Raw genomic sequence first — 15873 nt, 5'->3', positions numbered from 1 at the left:
TGAACAGCATCCACTGAAGGAGGCGCATGTAGAATCGAGCCAGGGGAAGAAGAGTGATGGCCGCAGCCATAAGACCTAATACCTTTAGAACCATTCTGGCCTGCACCTTTTTGCTGGCCAGAATGATCCTGACATGAGTCTGAATGTCTGAAACTCTTTGTTCTGTAAGGGTAGCTGACATCCGAACAGTGTTTAAGTTTGCGCCTATGAAGGTAATAGACTGGCAGGGCGATAAGGATGACTTTTCAGAGTTGACTGAGATGCCCAAATGAGAACAAAGGTCTATTGTGTAATCCCTGGCTTGTATAAGCTGATGCCTGGTGGTGGCTGACAGGAGCCAGTCGTCGAGATACGGAAACACCTGGAATCCTTGACGTCTCAGGTGAGCCGTGACCACTGCCATACATTTGGTGAACACTCTGGGGGCTGTAGTGAGACCAAAGGGCAGGGCTCTGAACTGAAAGTGACTGGACCCCAGCCGAAAGCGGAGAAATCTCCTGGAGCGTCTGTGAATTTTGATGTGATAGTACGCATCCTGAAGATCTATTGAGCACATCCAGTTGTCCTTCTGTAAGAAGGGCAGAATTGACTGAAGAGTGACCATTCGGTGTCTTGTCTTCCTAACAGACTTGTTTAGTCTGCTGAGATCCTATATTGGTCTCCAGTCTCCCCTCTTTTGGGGACCAAAAGAACCTTGAGTAGATTCCGGGCTCTGAATGGTCTATTGTGACTGGCTGAATGGCTCTTTTTTGCAGTAGTTTTGCGATCTCTAACTCTGCAATGTCCCTTAGACCGGGTGGTACATCTGGAAGGGAACTTGAGGGAAGGGACTTTCCTCGAAAGGAATTATGTAACCCTTGGATATGATCGACTGTACCCATCTGTCTTGAGAGAGGGAATGCCAGGCTTCTGGGTACAGTGATAATCTTCCCCCGACTGCCTCCAAGGAGGGACAGCCGGGCAACACCTCAGGGATGCTGAAAGGGCTTTTCAGGAAGAGACTCCCTGTTGCCCTGGTTCGGACCCCTCTGCCTCTAGAGCGGCGTCTGTTGTTGTTACCCCCTCTGCCTCTAGGGGTAAACTGACCACGTGAATCCGGCGTGACTCCTTGGGATTTACGGAACCACATCTTCCCACCCTTCTGTCCTTTGGGATAAGGCCTAGAAGGGGTGGAAAAACGGACTCCAACAGCAGAAAGAGTCTTGCCGTCCTGCTCACACCTGGTCAAGGTTTCCTTCACCTGAGGGCCAAACAAAGCTGACCCATCAAAGGAGAATTTGTGAAGGACGCCTTAAAGGGATCCGCAAATCACATAGCCGCATCCAGGCTTGGCGCCTAAGAGCCACACCTGTGCCTGCGGCTCTACTCGCCCATCAGCAGCATAAGATATTAGCCGCATGGAGGAGTTAGCAATGGAATTGAGGGTTCCTAGCTGCGAAGCAATCTTTTCTTGGGCCCCTGCAGCTGTAGGATCCTGAACTACTTCTCCCAGCTCCTTCAGGATATCTCTCTGGAGTCTGGTGAAGTGACAAAGATAATTCAGCGAACGCATAGCAAAGGTCGCTGAGGAAAACATCCGCTTGCCGCAGCTATCCATGGTCCTAGGTTGCTTATTAGGAGCATGGACGGGCACGGAAGGATCTGCAAGTTCCTTTTTGGGGGACACAGACACCACCATGGCATCGGGCGGGGCACACTTTGTAAGGAATTGTTTGTCACTAGGGGCAGTTATAAATTTAGAAGCCGGCCTAGGGACTGGCTCTACAGACTCAGGAGCTGTCCACGCCTTCGAGCAATTAGTTCCATTAATTCATCAAGGGGAGACCCAGGAGGGAGAGCCCAAGCCTTAGAAACGACTCCCCAGAGGGGAGGATGGTCATCTTCAGGATATAGCAAGACATCTCGAGGTGACTTAGGGACCCCTGACCATCCAGAGTGCCTTCAGTGTTTTTCCCCCCGGGATTGGGACATGACTCATCACTCAGATCAGGGTGAAGGGAACCCTGCTTCCCTGAGGGGGCATTCCTCTCCCCTCGATGAACTCTTCGAAGGATCTCCAATGTCCCCAGAAAAGGGAAAAACATCTCTGAATCGATGGCCTTTGGGGAAAAAAAAACCGGGGGCCCCAGCTGAAGGCCCCCCGGGGCCCATTCCCCCCAATTTGGGGCCCGGGGGGGTTAAAAAAAATTTTTTACGGAAAAAAAAAACCCCCGGCCCTTTTGGGGTTAGATTTATTTCCCCGGGGTTTCAAAACCCTTTGGGGAAAATGCCAAATTTTTGCAAAGGAAAGGTCCAGAAAAATTTTCCCCCCCAAAAACCAAAATTTTGGGCCCAAGGATGGCACCCGGGGGCCCCTCAATTTTTGGTGGCCAAAAACTGGGGGGACCCCTAAAGGGTTTGACCCTGGGGGAAAATTGGGGAAAACCCCCGGGGCTTTTTCCCCCACCCCCGGGGAAACCGAAAAGGGGGTTAAAAAGGGGGCCCCGGGAAAGTTGGGGGCCCCCCGGGGGACCCCCCCTCTGGGGGAAGACCAATCCAAAAGGGGGTTGGGCCATTTCCCCCTTTCGGGTTTGGGCCCAGAAGGGGGGCCCCAGAAAAGGGTTGGGGCCCCTGCCAAACCCGGGGGAAACCTGGGGGAAACAAAATGCCCCCCCGGGGTTTTAGGACCCAAAAGAAACCTGGGGGGAAAAAAGGCCCCTTTGGACCTGGGGCGGGACCCTGGGGGCAAAAAAATTTTGAAAATTTGGGGAAAGGAAAAAAACCCCCCGGGGGGGGGGGAAATAAAGAAAAAAGGGGGAACCCTAACCCCCTTTCCCCCCCCAAAGGGGCCGGGGGAAAAGGGACCCAGGGAAAAAGGGGGGGGGGCCCCGGTCAGGACTGGGGGCCCAAAAAGGGCCCCAACCCGGGGAAAACCCCCCTCCAAACCAAAGCCCGGCCCGAAACCCCAAAGGGGAAAAAGAGGGAACGATTTTCCTCCCCTTAATTCCCAGACCCAAAAACCCCGGGGGGAAAAGGAAAACCCACTTAAAACCCGGCGGGACAGGGGCCCCAATTTCCCTTTTGGGGTCTAAAGGGAAAAAAGGGTTTCCCGGGGTGGAGCCCCTTGAAATTTTTGGGGCCCCGGAAAAAGGGGGGGCCCAAAAACTTCGGGGGACCCCTCCCCCCTTTGGGGGCCCAAACCAAATTTTTTCCCCCGCCCGGGGCCCTTTTCCCAGACCCCGGGGGGCCCCAAAAGGGGGAAACCCAAAAGGGGGGCCCCCCCCCCGGGGGCCCCCACAGGGCCCCCAAAAAAGGGGAAAAAAAAAGCCCCCCAAAGATTTCCCATTAAAAAAAGGGGAAGTAAGGGAAAGAAGGGTTTGGGCCAAGGGTTAATTTATCCTCCGGGGGTTTTTCTTCGGGGAGGGGGCAAAAAAACCCGGGTTTGGGGGGCGATTTTGGGGAAAGGGGGGGGGGCCCAAAAAAACCCCCCCCAAGGGGAAAACCTTATTTCCTCCCCCCCCGGTAGGGGCCAAACCAATTTTGGGTAACCAAAATTAAAAGGGGTGTCCCGGGGGCCCACCTGGGGGGGCCGATCCCCCCCAAATTGAAAACCCCAGAATTTCCCAAACCCCCCCTCCAATTATTAAAAACCAAAAGGAAAAAAATTTCCCAAATAGGGGGGGGAAATCAAAAATTAAAAAAAGGGGGATTTTTTAAAATAAAAAATTTAAAGAAACACAAAAAAAAATTTTTAAGGGGGGGGGGGTTTAAAAAAAAAAACCCCCAAAAAAAAAACCCCCCCCCCCAAAAAAAAACCCCCTTTTTTTAAAACCCTCCCAAAAAGGGAAAAAGGGGAAAAAAGAACAGGGAAAAAAAGGTTGGTTCCAAAAAAAAGGGTTTTAAAAAAAAAAAAATTCAGAAATGCGGGGTGAAAAGGCTTTAGGCGGGCGCAGACCAGGTTTGGCCTGACTTGGGAATGCCCGGGGTTTTTGTAAAGGGGTTTGGGGAACATGCATGAAAAACCCTTTACCACAGAAAGAGCTTTTGGAACTACCTTTTGTATGCAAAGAAAAAAATTTGACACCCCTTTTTTGTTTACCTAAAACAGGTTGTAAACACAAATTTGTGAAATTCCCTTTTTGTTGGGTGATTTTTAAAAATGGGAATTTAAATGGACTGTTTAAATAAATAGCCATTTTAGGGGGGAAGGTTTTGTTAAATCTTCGATGAAAGCAAAAAGGGGTGCTTTGGGACCTGGTTCAAATCCCAGAAAATTTAATGGCTAAAAAAATTTTTGGACAAAAATTTTTGGGAAGAAGAGGGGTTAAAGGGGGCCAAATTAATTTGTAAAACAATTTAGAAAGGTGGGGAGAATTTGGGGGTCAAATAAAAAACCCCCAAAAAGGTTTTAAAAGCGGGAGTCGGGAACTTCCCACAGGAATTTTAAATGGCACCAAGAATTTTTTAAAGGGAAAATATGGAAAAGCCAAAAAAAACCAATATTTTTTTAAAAGTTAAAAAAGGGACCATTCGGGTTTTGCCCAAATAAAACCCCTTTAAAAAGTTTTAAGGGGAAAGCTTTAAGAAGCCCCAATTTTCAAGGGGGAAAAAAGACAGACCTCTAAGGGGGGAAGGAGACAACTGTGAGGGGGGAAAAAATACCCAAAGGAGTAAAGATCTGGTTTGGGGTCCAGAATCCATCCCCAATCGGGTTGTTTGGGAAGGGAAAACCTTTGGAGGCCAAATCAATGGGAAGCCCGGACTGGCTTTTAAAAATTTGAACAAGGAAATGGAGGAAACTGGGATGGGGGCCCTAAACAGTGGCCCGGGGGGATTTCCCCTGGGGGAATAGGGCGATTGTTTTTGGGCTTCAGGAGGAAAACAATGCAGGGGGTCCCCCCCGGGAAAAAATCCTTTTGCCCTGCTTTTTGGGAACTTGAAAAAGGGCCCCAGCCGGGCAGGGGTTGGTGCCCGGGATTGGGTATTAAAAGGCCCGGGGTTTTGCCCATGCCAAATTCCAGGTTTCCCAAAGGAAACTTTTCCCCTTTGCTTTTTAGACCAGTACAGAATTTGCCTCTGCTAAAAGCCCGGGAAAAAGGGGAGCGGTTCCCGCTAGAAAACCCCCCAAACTCAAAAATTAGGGCTTGAAAATTGGTAGCCTTGGTTCCCCCCGGGAAAACCCCCCCCACCCTACGGGGAAGGTCCGTGGCCCCGAATGTCGGGGAGACAAAGGGTCCCCCTGGAAATTCCCTTTAACCCCAGAATTTTTTGCAGTTTTTTATAAAATTCTTTTGAGGTGTTTTGAAAGCCCCATTGGAAACGTCCTTGTAGGACTTAGGCGTTCCCAAAATTTCTGGGAAGTGACTGAGCCCAACATTAGAAGTTTTGCGGGATTTTTCCCTTGAAAAGGGGGAGGATTGAAAGTACCTTTTGGGGAAATCTTAGTTCCGGGTTTTAATTTTGTTATAACAAGTTTTTTTGGGGCTGAACAAATTTTGAAATTTGGAAACCAGGTCCAATTTAAAAGAAATCCTGGTGAAAGTTGGGGGTTTGGGGCGGGGCCGTTAGTAAAACCCTGGTTTGGCCCCGGGGGGCGCTCCATGACAGGGGAAACCCGGGGGGCTGAGGTCAGACCAAAGGGCAGGGCTCGAAATTGAAAGTGACTGGCCCCAGCCGAAGCGCAAATGATCTCTGGATGCCCTGGCCATTTTGATGTGGTAGTATGCATCTTCTAGATCTATTGAGCACATCCAGTCGTCCTTCTGTAAGAATGGAAGGATCGATTGAAGCGTGACCATTCGAACTTTTCTTTCCTGACGAAGGTATTGAGGTAGCTTAGGTCCAGGATGGGCCTCCAGTCCCCTGTTTTCTTTGGAACTAAAAGAACCTTGAGTAAGTCCCGAATCCTTGCTGGTCCGCTGGGACTGGTTGGATGACTCTTTTTCTAGCAGCTTTGAAATTTCTATAGCTGCTGGTTCTCAGATGGGGGTACATCTGGGAGTCTTTTCTTTGGGATGGGATGGGATAGAAAGGGTATGTTGTAACCTCTGGTAACCACGCTTTTTACCCACTTGTCTGTAGTTATATTTTGCCAGGCCTGAGGGTACAAAGCTAAGCGACCCCCGACTGCCTCCAGAGCAGGACAGTCGGGCCTCCTCTCAGGAGTGCTGGAAAGGTTTACCAGGGAGTGTCTCCCTGTCACCTTGATGTTGCGGACCCCCTCTGCCGCCAGGGCGGCATCTTCCACCTATGCCCCTCCTCTGCCTCTAGAGGGGCATCTCCTGTGTGCCTGGGAAAGATCCTTGGGTTTTGAAACCACATTTTCCACCACGCTGCCCTTTGGGGTACGGTCTGGTTGGGGTGGAAAACGGACTCCGACAGCAGACAGAGTCTTTCCCTCCTGTTCACACCGGTAAGGGTCTCCTTTACTTTGGGGCCAAAGAGAGTGGCACCCGTCAAATGGGGCGTTAGTAAAGGAAGACTTGAAGGCTTCCAAAGGAACATAAGCGCATCCAGGATTGTCTGCGAAGAGCAATCGCTGAAGCTGCTGCCCTACTCGAACCTTCGCTGCGAGGAAATCAGCCTCATGGACGAGTTCACAATAGATGTAAGGGTATTAAGTTGCGCTGTCACTTTCTCTGAGACAGCCGCATCTGTAGTACCCTGGAGGGTATCTCCCAACTCTTTGACTAGATCCCTCTGTAGACGTGTAAAATGGGTCAAATAGTTCAGGGATCGCATGGAAAAAGCCGCTGAACTAAAAATGCGCTTCCCGTACCTATCCATCGTCCTAGAATCTTTATTAGGGGGATGGACAGATGAGGAAGACTCCGACATCTCCTTTTTCGTGGCCGCTGCCACCACCATAGCGTCCACTGGAACTCCTTTTGTTAAGTAGGACTTGTCCTGAGGTGCCGTGATGTATTTATTGGGTTTCTTTGGGACTGGTTCCACTGTGTCAGGAGCCTCCCATGCCCTTCGAGCAATTAGTTCCATTAATTCGTCGAAGGGCGGAGTGACCCAGGAGGAAGAAGGGCGAGCACCAAATGCCTTCAGCAAAACTGACTCATCCTCAGAAGGGGGAAGGGACTGCCAGTCACCTCTCTGTTTCAGGATCTCCAATATGTCCGAAAAAGAGACATCTTCTGAAGGTGACTTAGGGGACCCTTCTGACTCATCTAAGTCAGTATCAGATGTCAAGGATTCTTGTGGAGAATCCAAGTGTCTCCTCTTACACAATCTTTTCCTAGGGACTTCTTCGTGGGGAGCATCCGAAGAAGCCTCCGAGGAAGAGGGGGCACCCTCCAGGGGTGGCTGAGACACTGGTGCCCGACGCTTGGATGTGGCCATGGGTGCAGAGGAGGATAACGGCCCTTTATGGGGAGGAGAGGTTGCTTCCACTGATGTGGTTGTCTGGGTAGACAACACCTTCCTCATTAGGTCGACGCCCCGGGTCCCGCGATCGAAGAATCTCCCGGTTCAAGAAATGGGAAGAATCCCGACACAGGCACCGAAGGCATCGACCCGAGGACGGAGCCGAATCGATCCGCGCCGAGGCCCCGAGGGGAGAGTCGAACCGAAACGCCGGTTCGACTCTCGGCCCCGGAACCAAGGACAGATCGTCGGCTCCGAGACTCCGGTATCGGGTCCGACGGAGTCGAGGTGAGAGGAACAGACCGAGAAAAGGATGGTTCTGGACCCGAGGGCTCCACAATCAGAAGATCAGCCTCTTCCGGCTCCAAAGACTGAACAGGTCTCGGAGGAGGAATGGATGGAGACATTGGGAGGCCTTCAAGTTTCGACACCAACTGGGTGGAAACCGAAATAAGTTTGGACAGGGCCGAATGCTCCAATAACTTCTGCACCACACGATCCACATCGATATCAGAGTTTGGAAGAAGAACGGGTCGAAGGAACCGAAGACGGAGCCGACCTCAACAAGGTCGAAGGAGTGAGCTCCATCACCGGTTCCAAGACTCAAGGCTCAGGAACCGATACCAGTTGAACACTCGGCCCCGAAGTCTGTGGAACCGGTGATCTAACCTTTGCTGAAGAGCTCGGAGCCGATGACTTGGGCTCCGACGTCTTCGATTCCTTAGAGGATTTCGATGCCTGGTCAGAAGCATCCAGAGCCTCCTGAAAAGAAGGTTTTAATAAACCTCTGTCCATGAGTTTCTTGCGCCTATCTGTCATGACCCTCCCACTAAAAGAGTGACAGATAGAACAGTCCTCTTGCAAGTGGAGAGGGCCAAGGCAGTAGACGCAGGAACTATGGTTGTCAGTCACTGACATTTCCTGGCCACACTGACAACGCTTAAATCCAGATTTTACCTTATCAGACATTTTACAAGAAAAAGACAAGTCCAGTAATATAGTCAAATCCGAGAAAAAAGTGTCAAATCCGGTTTAAATGTCAAATCCTTTTAAATTTAAGAAGGGTTGTAGGCCCCGAAAAACTCTAACCGATAAATAAGATTAACGGTACCGAGAATTTAATCACTCAACACACAATCACTCAGTATATCAAGATATATCAACTAGAACAAGAAAATCCAATAAAATATAACAAAATAAGTTATATCTTAACTTTAGATGCTCGAGCTAGCTCCCAGCGATGTAACGCAGCGGCAAACTAGATCTGAGGTAAAGGCAGAGGGGGATTGTGGGTATTAGATTGTCTCGAGCTTCTTCTCGATGCAGAGCTTGCAAGAGGCCGGCACGGAGCCGAGGATCGGCTCCGAACCCATGTGTAAGAACAAACGGCGAGATTGAACACTATCACATTAGAACTTTCTATATTGCCATGATGAAACTTTCATGTTGGCAGAAAATAAATCATCAGAAGCAGACTAACGCTGTCAGTAATCCATCTGTTTTTAAATGAAATATACTTCAAAATAGGATATCAGCTATACACTTTCCCTTTTCTTACACTTCTTTCACATTTCCCCAAATCTGATGCTACAAAGCATCATTTAATTATCCTATCCTTTTTCCTGACAGGGCAATGGCAATAATTCTTCAAAGGGTAGACATTTCACTTGTTATCAGGCATACTTCTTATGCATTTTCTTTCTGTCCTTGCCATGCACAATGTTTAGATAACGTTTTGCAAAGATGGTATTATTGGCTATGAAAACGTCTGTCTTGATGGAATAAAAAGACATTTTGAATAATTGTCAAAAGCTACACTTTTCCCCTCGTAGAGGTTGCCATATAATTGACTAAAATCTTGCAATACCTTGCCTGCATTAATCCCTTCAGTGTAACTCTTAACTAATGTGGTCAGTGGCAAGGTTTCTACTCTATTTTTAACTTGGACATTTTGCAGTCTGATGCTTTTTTTCTATTCTAAAAGCTTAATGTTCAACATTTTACACATGAATAAAACAATTCCTAAAAGTATTATAATAATGGCAAGTAACATAAAAAAAATTAAAATACCTCTTCCCCAACCAGAAAACAAAGTTAGTTAACCATGCCCACTGAGAACTATCCGCTGTTTTAGCACGTGTTACAAAGACATGAATCTAGAGCATTTCTCCCAGGGCCTCCGCTGAAAATCGGCTCTGTCCTACTCTGAAGTTTCTAGTCAACAAATGTTAAATAAATAAATGTGATAGTTTAGCAACTTTTTGTATTATTTCTAGGTAACTGTGATTAACATTTGCATTATCTAAAATAAATGAGAAACACTCTGTTTTGATAAGCATGCACGTACCACCCTTAGATGGCTGAAGTCAAGTGCCATTCTGTTTTGCAGCAGAACACTGCACATTGCAGTTATTTCAACTGTAATTTGATTTACTGATGTAAACGTTGCATTGCTTATAATTTCTAGCTGTTTAGACAGTTTTCTTGGCTCCTAAATGAATTCAACTGCCCCATGAGCAGGTATAATTCCTGCGCCAGAAGCAACTCCATCACCAAAAAACATATCTGTTAGTCCTTTAAATGCAGTCTTTTGTACAGCATGATGATTAACCCAAGAATCATCTACCTTGCCAATGGGATTAGGCATATCTATTTTTTTTTTCACTTACAATGATAATTATGAATTTTTCCACTAGGCAAAGTCTCTGTATGTCTTACACATATATAACACATATATAATATAATAAGAAGTTATGTACATACCATAACGTTCCATGTTAGTTGTCTTCATTTCGCCTTCTTTCTTGCTGGATGGGTTCAGAGCCGAGGTTCGGCTCCGAACCTATCCAGCAAGAATGAAGGCGAGATAGACAACTTAACATTATATTATTATAATGTTATAATATATAAAAGAATAACATATAAAAAATAATATATAAAATAATAACACAACCTGTATAACAACCTGATGGTAATTAATGCTGCTATACCAAACCTGCAGCCCCAGCACACATTTATTTTCAAGTGAAATTGCAAGTACTCCACCAATAAAAAGAGCTCCATTTTTAAAATACAAGTATGTATTCTAACAGGAATTGATGACTGCTGTGTAATTACTGTAAAGAGGGCAAAATTATGTTTTGATCCTCAATTCTTAGTTAAAACAATAGAGCAAAATGCTGGCCCGACATCCGCATCAGTCATTGGTATTGGAATAAATAAAATACCTCCATCGTGTGCAGTAAGAGTATGTGACCATACCCAACAGTCACTGATAGTCACTGTTTGTGCATAGGCACATAGGATAGCTGAAAAAGTACTGAATTTAGGACACCATTTTGGGCTTCTCGACTCAGTTCTAACTAAATGTCTTCCTTTGTATTTTTGTAATACATTCATCTTTCATAAGAAAATGTTCAAAAAGTATTCAGTACTTACAGTTCCTATGGTTCCAGAATGTACGTGCAGTTGTGGATGACACAAACAAATGCAGTAGAACAATAACAAGAATCACGATCACTGTTCCAATAATAAGGCCAAACTAGGCAGGCTGGGGGATGACAGGGGTACTCAAAAAACTGCAGACACAGAAGGTGAATTGTTCTTTTGCAGTCCATATAAAAATGATTCCCAATCATGTTCCATTTCAAAGTTTCTGTTGTTTGCAATTCCACAAGTGATACATGATCAATCGATAACACTGTCCATTGTTCATAAAATATAATATATTTAAATAATTTATTCTTGATTGCAATTGTGAAAATATTATTGATGCTGAAGAATAAAAAGAATCACCAACCAAGATGACATTATTGAATCACTGGATTTAACGTCCAGGTATTACCACAACTGCATTGTTGCAAAGTCTTTAGACTTAATTTCCTAATGCAATGGTTTCCCTGTTTTTTCATCTGATACGATTTGCAATTGGCTCAGTGATGTTAAAAGGGATGATGTCAATAGCATCTCTTCTACAATCTTCACGAGAGACAACCTTCTTGATGTGCAACACATTTATCCAAGCGGGGGGTCCTTTGCATCTGACGGCAGTGGCAAGCAAAACCAAGTAGGGTCCTTTCCATCATTGACACAAGGAATTTTGTCTTAAGAATGATTGGATAAATACTGTATCACCTGGTTGCAAGTCACGATAGTCAGGCACCACTGGCTGCTATTGGGCTTGCAAGGCAATATTATGGTGATGTTATAAAACAGAACAGAGACAGAAAAACAGATTCATCTAAATTTTCTAAATTCATATTCTTGGGTAAGGGTGCTAGGCATTCTCATAGGTCTTCTTATAAGAATCTGATGAGGGGATAACTTTCTGGTGGTTCTATCTAGTGTATGAAGTGAAGTGAGTGCTAAGGGCAAAGCTTCTGGCCAGTTAAGGCCAATTTCCTCACACAGTTTTTTTAACCTCACATTGATTGATTTGCTCATTCTACAATCCCTAATGCTTGTGGTCGGTATGGTTAATGGTTTTGAATTGTCATGTTCAATGTCTTACTGATTTGTTGTATTACTTGACTTCTAAAATGTGTTCCTTGATCAGAATGGACACAGCAATGTACACCAAGTCAAGGTATAGGCTCAAAAAGCAATTTCTTAGCTACTGTTATGGCATTGTTCTTGGCATGAGGATATGTTTCTGTCCATTCAGAAAAAAAGCATCAACAATTACGAGAGCATATTTAAATTTTTGTGACTGTGGGAACTCAATAAAGTCCCACTAAGCACAACAGAATAATACGCATGGCTTTTTTAAAGACTGTGTGGGCACCAGTACACTTTTTGATACTCTATACTCTAAACAAATTGTATAGTTATTTACAAAATGCTAAGTGATTTCCAACATGTGATGGGCATATCAATCATTCAAAATCATTCAAAATTTGTTTTATTAATGTATATTTCCCAAATGAAAAGGGAGATAGTAAGCTTTACTGAGTTGGACAACTTTGTGGGTAAATTGGGTATTGTCCTCATGTCTGCAGGAACCATCCTGCCCTGCAAGTTTTTGAGAAGCCCTTTTTTGCTGTTCATTTAAAGATCATTGTGGGGGGCTAATTCATGAGACTGGCACAGGGCTCTGGTTGAGCCATCTATGCTTCTGCTTATAAATACTGTGTTTTAGTTTCTAGTAGCAATGCTTCCACAGGTTGTAGAAATGCCACATAAGTCTCATGCCCAAGAGTTATGGCAGCCACCATTTCTACCAAGCAAACTGCTGCAGCCGCCTTCCTAAGACAATGGAGGAGGCTGCTGCTACAACAATAAGGTTTATACTAAAATAAGCAGAAGTTTAAAATAAGAAGTTATGTACTCACCATAATGTTCCATCTGAGTAGGTAAACTTCATTTGTCAGCAAACTATGGAATTCGGATCCGACCTTGGATCCGAGCCGGCAGTTTTCGACAGCTTTAGATCTGAGCTCCAAGCTCCTCCCCCTACCCATAATCCCCTGCCAACCCTGACTGACCTCAGATCAAGTTTGCCCAAATGTAGATACTGCCCGAAGACTAATACTTTCAGATAAGTGGGTAACACCCATGGACCTGAGTATGAAAACATTCATAAGTGAGGGGGCAGAAGGGAGGGACGGTTGCTGACAAATTAAGTTTACCTACTGAGATGGAACGTTATGGTGAGTACATAACTTCTTAATCTGAAGTAGTTAACTTCATTTGTGCAGCAACCTATGGGACAGAGTCCCCAGCTACCTGAACCTTGGGCGGCCTTCATGGAAGGATGTTTCGGAGCACTGCAGAGCCAAAGGATGCTCTCCCTCTGGAGATAATGTCCAATTTATAGTGATTGATAAAGGTATGAGATAAGGCCCAAGTGGCTGCTGAACAAATATCATCCAAAGAGACTCTAGCTCTAAAAGTTGCAGAAGTAGACATAGACCGAGTAGAGTGGGCATGAACTCCCTGAGGTGCGGGCCTGCCAGAACTTTCATATGATAAAAGGATACACAGCAAGATCCATCTAGACAGCATGACTTTGGACACAGATTTACCCAAGTTAAATTTGGCAAAGGAGATGAACAACTGGTCAGATTGCCTATGACCAGATGTCCTGTGGATGTAGAAGCAAAGTTGTCTATGCACATCCAGTGAGTGTAATTTATATTCCCCTTTGTTTTGGTAATTAGGGAAGAAGACTGGTAGGTTGATGGACTGGTTAATATTCGATTCAGAGGCAATCTTGGAAAGAAAGGAGGGATTGGTCCTGAAGTAAACTCTATCCTTGTGAAAAGTCAAATATGGGGGTTTTACACAGAGGGCCTGTAGTTCAAAGACCCTTCGAGCCGAGATGATAGCGACAAGAAAGGCCATTTTCCATGACAAGAATTTAAGATCTACTGAAGCTGCAGGCTCAAACGGGGGAGATGTTAAGGCCTGAAGCACCAGCGTTAAATCCCAAGGAGGGACTACATCCTTCACTGGAGGTCTGAGTAGAAAGGTGCCCCTCAAAAAGGTCTTACACAATTTCGTGGTGATCAAAGGGCCCAGTTCATTTCCCACGTGATAATGAGAGATAGCTGCTAGTTGAACCTTGACTGTGGAGGAGCTACCCCCTGATGAAACAGCCCTGACAGGAAGTCTAATACCGCTGGCAAAGGAGCCATGAAAGGATCCAAATTTCGACGTTCCGCCCAAATGGAGAAACGTTTTCATTTGCTACTATAGCCCTTTCTAGTAGAAGGCTTGTGCGCTGCTACTAGAATAGTTTTAACTGGGTAAGAGATACCAGGAGTCCTAGCTACAAGTGGAACTGGAGCAGCCAAGCTGTGAGCTTGACATTGTCCAGATTCGAGAGTGGGAGATCTAGGGGGTGGGATATTAGATCCGGACGGGGATCCAGAATCCAAGGGGGATTCACCAGATGAGACCAAAGGTAAGGGAACCAGGGTTGATGAGGCCAGAATGGGGCAATGAGGATTATCCTGCTCCCCAACCAGCTGGCTTTCTGCAGAAACTTCAGCATCAGAGGAAGAGGAGAGCAAGTATAAAGTAGACCGGGAGGCCAAGCATGCACCAGAGCATCTCTCGGAGGTTCCCCGGAGGGGGAAATGAGAGCGAAGTAGTCGTAACATTTTGTGTTTGAGGGCGAAGCAAAGAGATCGCAACAGGGTTGACCCCATTCAACGAAAATCTGATTTGCTATCTCGGGATTCAGAGACCACTCGTGTGGTAACAGGATGCTGTGACTTAGTCTGTCCGCTAGGATGTTGGACCGCCCAAGAATGTACGTTGCTATAAGAAAGCGGTTGGTGGAGATCGCCCATTCCCACACCCGCATGGCCTCTCGACAGAGTGGGTAGGACCTGGTTCCCCCCTGTTTGTTGATGTCCCAGACAACAGACATATTGTCTGACTGAATCGCAATAGTTCCTACAGGAAGAAGGTGCTGAAGTGCTTGCAATGCTAACAGCACTGCCCTCATCTCTAGGACATTGATATGCAGAGAGGTCTGCGTGGGGTCCCACGTGCCTTGGACTGTCCTGCCCGAACAATGCCCCCCCTCACCCAAGGCGGGAGGCATCCGTGGTCACTGTGGCTAGGGGAGGGGCCATGGAAAAGGGGCATCCTTCCTGGAGATTCGGAGATTGGAGCCACCATAAGAGGGACCTCTTGCAAGCCCTGCTGAGGGGAATGGGATGGCTCAGAGGAAATCGAAGGAAGGACTACTGGACCTGGAGGGTCCATTGCAAGACCCTCATGTTCAAACGCACCATTGGCAAAAGGTTGATTACCGCCACCATCGAGCCTAGAGCCCTCAGGACCAATTCCGCCGGAGGAGCTGCAGAATGTAGAATGGCCTGCACATGTAGACTCAGGGTTCGTAGTTGGTCTGTGGTCAAGAAAGCTAGGAGCTGGTTTGTGTCTAATCTTGTCCCTATGAAGTCTATAGTCTGAGTCGGGGTAAGAGATGACTTCTCTAAGTTGATAGTGATCCCCAGCTGGGGAGCTAGATGAAGAAAGTAGTTTCTAGCTGCGCAAAGTAGATGCCTTGTCTGGGCAGTCAGGAGCCAGTTTTCCAAGTACGGGTAGACCTGGATTCCCTGAAGCCTCTGGTGAGCCACAATCACTGCTAACACTTTGGTGAACACCCTGGGGGCTGTGGTGAGACCAAAGGGAAGGACCCTGAATTGGAAATGACTGGCTCCTAGCTGGAAGCGGAGGAACCTTCTGGATCGCCTGTCCATCAGAATGTGGTAGTACGCATCCTTGTGGTCTATAGAGCACATCCAGTCATTCTCCCGCAAAAGGTGGAGAATGGATTGAAGGGTGACCATGTGGAACTTCTCTTTGGTTACTGACAGGTTCAGGGAGGAGAGGTCGAGGATAGGTCTTAAGTCCCCCGTCTTTTTTGGCACCAAAAAGAACCTGGAGTAAAACCCCGACCCGCACTGGTCTGGGGGACATGTTGGATGGCTCTTTTTCCCAGCAACTCTTGGATTTCTGTTGCTGCAGCCTCCCTCTGATTGGGTGAGACATTGGGGAGGTATC

This window comes from Protopterus annectens, chromosome 9.part0 (genome assembly GCF_019279795.1).
Source record: "Protopterus annectens isolate FY-2018-M chromosome 9.part0, PAN1.0, whole genome shotgun sequence".
Taxonomy (NCBI): domain Eukaryota; kingdom Metazoa; phylum Chordata; order Ceratodontiformes; family Protopteridae; genus Protopterus; species Protopterus annectens.
The sequence above is the reverse complement of the archived record's forward strand: the minus strand, read 5'-3'. Positions refer to the sequence as shown.